Source organism: Temnothorax nylanderi, unplaced genomic scaffold (assembly GCF_030848795.1).
Source record: "Temnothorax nylanderi isolate EJ_2023f unplaced genomic scaffold, tnyl_v1.0 TNYL_tig1395_pilon, whole genome shotgun sequence".
Classification (NCBI taxonomy): domain Eukaryota; kingdom Metazoa; phylum Arthropoda; class Insecta; order Hymenoptera; family Formicidae; genus Temnothorax; species Temnothorax nylanderi.
The window spans coordinates 2,501-7,765 of NW_027250457.1; the positions used below are offsets into that span (position 1 = coordinate 2,501).

At 41.3% G+C, this 5,265-nt stretch overlaps 1 pseudogene; it reads right to left on the bottom strand.

The window, feature by feature from the left end:
* Positions 1 to 3,260: 3,260 nt before the first annotated feature.
* Positions 3,261 to 4,583, bottom strand: LOC139787292 (KICSTOR subunit 2-like; annotated as a pseudogene).
* Positions 4,584 to 5,265: the final 682 nt, after the last annotated feature.

Below are 5,265 nucleotides of genomic sequence, written 5' to 3' on the forward strand. Positions count from 1 at the left end.
ACACACACACACACACACACACACACACACACACACACACACACATATGTAGGGGAAACCGGGGCAAACTTGACACTAGGCTTTTTGCCAATTTAAATCTATCGTAGAAACTTGCCTTTCCTACTGTAAATGCGTCTTTATGTGCCAGTATTATCAACGGAATTTGGTAACATTCTGAGTTATAGTGTAATTTTTAACGCGACATAAGCGTTTTTGATAGTGAAAAGTAATTTTTCTGATATCTCGAAAATGTCTACTCTTTCATCGAGCTTTACTCTTGCGAATCTACCGGTAAGTGATTTTAATGGGAAATTCGATGCTTTATACGAATCCGATAATGGTTTTTGCATATTTTTAAAATTTTTATATTTTTGGAGTAACAAAAGTAAAAAACGACGTTCGGGGCAAAGTCAACGGGGCAAAGTCGACACGCTGTTTTATTGGCTCCCAATAATAAACGATGCTTGTGATGCAGCTATATGGCCCATGACAAATGTGTGCGCACGTGTAATCGCGAATTTACTTGCATAAATTGTTTTTCAGACATGAGTTTAGATGAAAATAATTGAATGTTCAACAATTTTTGTTCTCATTATTTCCAATGATTGTTTTACTTAATTCCAAATTTTTGTACTTTTTAAATACACAATAAACAAATGTATATTTAGTTTCAGACAATAAAAAATAAGTTCCAGATCAAATTGTGTCGATCAGGCAAAGTGTCGAGTTTACCCCGGGATTTTTCAATTTGAAAATTTGTTTTCGCGTCGCTTTTCCTTTCCTGGGGGCAAAACTAAGCGACGTACAGCAAAATTTTCTTAAGCAATTTTGTACCTGAAGGAACGCTTTTTAAATGAGTACTATTAAATTTGCTTGAAAATTTTAATTAATTGTTGAAAATTGCCTTTGAAAAAATTGTGTCGAGTTTGCCCCGGTCTCCCCTATATAAAATACCTATATATAATACCTATATATAATATATATAACATATTAAGGTATTAATTTATTCTCTTGTTCTATATGTAATAATTAACTCCTTTTACATAAAGAAACTGCACTAAAACCGGTTTTTTATGCCCTGGTTCATACCGGAGTGTTTTAAATTATAATCCAAAACGATTTGCTCCGAGCAATTTTAGCTCCGTTCTCTCGGAACGTACAAATTTTAACGGTTCACCCAAAAAAAATATTCTACTGATAAGTGGGAAATTCCTCTAAGCATTTCTTCTAAGCAAAAAATTTTACATAAAGCATATTTTTCTTTAAATAAGCCGTATTACTTTATAAAAGAGTGGATGCGTGAGTTATAATCAAGAGTAAATTCCTCTATAACAAATTCTACTATAATAATCCGGAATAGCCTTTTAAAATAAGAGGATATGCAAGATATTAGTGGCACGCGCGTTTGTTAAAAAACGATTTTCTTATTAGCTACGCGATGTGTACGCCACCACACGAGACGATGTCGACGAGCCTGTGACTGCGTGCGACCTGGCAACCTGGCTTCGAAACGCGGATCTAGCTCGCGGCTGGGCTGGGTTCGAAGGAGGCGCGGAAGAACGGACGCGAGGCGAGGTTTGGCAAAATGAAGTGTATCAGCGTGGTTAACAATAACGATAATTTATTCGAGAATTAAGGCTCGCGATATTTACAATGGATTGTGTTGCGCGGGATACAAAGATCGGTTGGTCGCGGGTGGCGCGAGGTGAAGCGCGGTACGTACGTGGCGGAGCCCGTACTTTCGGCAGTCTTGCGGACCGTATCGCGTGACAATATGTATCGGCGCGGGCGGGGCCGGTTTCCCGGGCGTCGCGGATCGGAGCGCGGGAAAACGGGCGCGAAGCGCGGAAGCGGCGATGAGATCGCGCGGAGCAGGATCGATCTGGCGCGAGTCCGACCACCGAGAAGCACTCGGTGGAGGCAGAGTACGGGGCTCTACCCCCGAGGAAGGCTGCGAGCGGCTAGATCGAGGCAAAGGCGCGAGACCAACCACCGAGAAGCGCTCGGTGGAGGCTGCAAGCGTCTGGAGACGGAGCGGTATCCGGCGAAAAGCGCTCGGTGGAGGCAGAGAAGCGCTCTACCCCCGTTCGGATAGCCTTGAGTGGAAGCTGGTCGTTTATCGAGAATCGCTCGGCGAAGACAGAGTATGCCGGAGGCGCTCTACCCTCGTTCTGACTTGCTAGAGAGATGCGGGAATTCAGGATCGGTGCGGTCGGTCGGAACGTTGATCAGGAAATCGCATTTAGCGTTAAAAACGCTCCGTTTATATAGCCGTCGCGGCGGCGCTACGGAGTGGCGGGGATAGCGACGGCAATCGCAAGCGCCGGGACGGTGCGGCGGAACGGTCTGAAATTACGGCGTCCCGACGCCGCGATCGCGTTCGGCGGTCTTCGGTCGCGGTCGGCACCGCTCGGCGCGTCGAGGCGGTTGCCGCAGCAAGTCTGTTCGTGGACTTCTTATCGCTACAATAAACGTTTAAAATAAGGTGGGCACACCGTGCCCGTTCCTCGCCCGGCGGATGGTCAGCCGGTCGGCATCGGCAAGATGTTAGGCCGGAACGATGCATTTTAGGGGTGCATCGTTACATCACCCCCCCTCCTCCTCCTCCTCCTCCTCTTCCTCCACCATTTATTAGAACTCTAGATTATAAGAGTAATAATAATTTAGAGCTCTATCACTTACTCGTGACGAGCGCCTCTAGCGGCACGGTAGGCCAAAGCGACAAGATTTTTTAAGATTTTGCGAAGAAAAAGACGACGACGACGATGACGACGACGACGACGACGTATCTGAATGACATAAATTGGGCAGAAAAATAGAGGCATATATGCATATCTATGCGTCAAGTGCATATCTGTGCATCAATGTTGTATCATTATAATCAGAAAAATCTATTTTCTTCTCCAGTATTTAAATCTTTCGATAATATTGACTTATTAAAAGAATTCAGTGATTTATTTCTGGAGAAGCGTTCTCCTTCCTGTAAAAGATACGCTGTAGCGTCTCACTTAAAATAAAATTAAAATAATTAATTAATAATATTATTATATATATTATATTATGAAGGGAGGATATGAATCGCTTACGAAAGGATGTATCTCTCTTGTATTTTGTTAAAAAATATCTTGTTAAAAAATAATCTTGTTAATTAATAATTAATAAATTATTATAATATACTTGGCGTGAGACGCTACCGCGTCTGTGGATACTAATACATACATACTTGTATACAAACAATTAAAAGATAAGTTTGTACTTACACCAGGACAATAGACGACAATGGTTATCAGTACGGCTAGTATGTCGTACTTTCGTTAAAAACTCTGTATCCTGAAAGAGCGTCTGTCAATTTGTGTACCTGTAAGTACTGCGCGAGTAACAAAATAATATCTGTATCTTACTTATAATAATAATCTATACTCTGCTTGCTCACAATACTCCTCATTTCCCCTGGACTAGCTTGTTGGCTTAAAGTAGTGTGGAAATACAGAGAACATTTAGCTAATATGACACCGCGAAACTTCATCATCCATTGATACAATGCTGGTTGTTGATTTGCTTTAAGAAACGTCGCACCAAAGCCCAATTTCCAGGATAAGCTGCTTCGATGTTCTTATTTATATATCGCTAACCTCCTTGCTCTGCAGAGTTCTTTCCCAAGTTGACATTCGCGTTTGCGCTCCATAGAGCGTTATCAGAGTCGGTCAAAACCTCCAGTTTTGAACTTCCACTTGCGCTTTCATTAATTGCACTAATGTTTCACATTCTAATCTGAATAATAAAAATTATTAGCTTCTTACACGCATTAAAGTCTACAATATTTCACATTACTAAAAAATCACGAGGGGATGTGCACGTTAAACTTGTCTTAATAGCAACCAAATGAAAACAGGGTAATAAATAGCATTTCACTATCCCTTCTATACCCTGCAACAATTCCTGATGCTTCATAACTTTGCTGTTTATACTCATGTTGTACATTCTCTTGTAGCTGTAATGCAATAATCACAGATGTGACATTAGAAACAGAAGGTTTGAAGCGCTGATACATCGTGTCGATAGAGTTCGTTCCCTTGGTCATTTCCTTTAATCTTTTCAAGTCAGACTTCAACGATTCGTAGACCCTTGGTCATTTCCTCTAATCTTTTCAAGTCAGACTTCAACGATTCGTAGACAGTCTTCAAGGAATTCTGTAAATAATATCAACATAAATGAAGCTTGAGACGAGCGATGACTAAAGCAACTTCTTCCTTGTTAAATACATACATCTTTTCTGAGGAAACCTTTGTTTTTAGTGTTGAGAGAACCTAAATCTGCATATGAACACTCTGCCACGGCTATCTGCGGTAAGTGCATCAGGAGTATTCCCCATGGACCTATTTGTATCTGCTTGCACGACTCCCTTTCTCTCTCCTGAATTAAAGATACATTTTCTCTCAGATACAACTATACAATTGCAAGTATTCATATCACATACATATAACAGGAATTTAGCCACTCACAACTGTCTCCTTGGCCTTGTCGAAGCATAATTGTGCGACCTGGGTGAAGAAGGTGTTAAGGAACTCGTCTTCGTGATCCATCCTCTATTTTTATTTGCAGCAAACGCGAATAAACAACGGTCAAAAAACCCATGCGGATTTTTTTTTTATTTCCAGTGGTTTGTCCATAGGGTTATATAGCACATAAGTCTCTTTTGCAAGTGTCATATGGTGTCATACTGAACGAGGTTATGTTATAACGTTGTGTATGTGTTACGTATATGAGTCGATTCGACCTTGCGAGAAAGATAATATTACCAAATCCGGAAATAATGTCACGGTCCAAAACTCTTTGGAGTACGCCGGCACTTCTTCCAAGATATCCCCAGATGCAATGTCAATAATAAGCATTTTTCCGTCCTTCAAACAAACAATCAGATGTCTGTCACCCGGTACGAATGTTACCGTCAAGGCATAACCGCACTGCACTGTGCGTAAGCACGATAGCGTTGGCCTAAAAATTGTCACGTTCGTTACACGTCTCTAATATGTATCCATTACTTATTAAAAACACATATTTCATAAGGTACTCTACCTATTACATAATTTGACAGAATCTCCGCTATTTAACGCAAACGCTGTACTTCGGGATCCTTTTCTTCTGTGTACAAAGAATGCAACTCGATCGAATTGTTATTGACTCCAACACACATCTATAGGTTAACTGACTGTGACGTCTGTAACAGCGCGCTGAACGCACTGTCTGCACACTCTGCACTGCGCG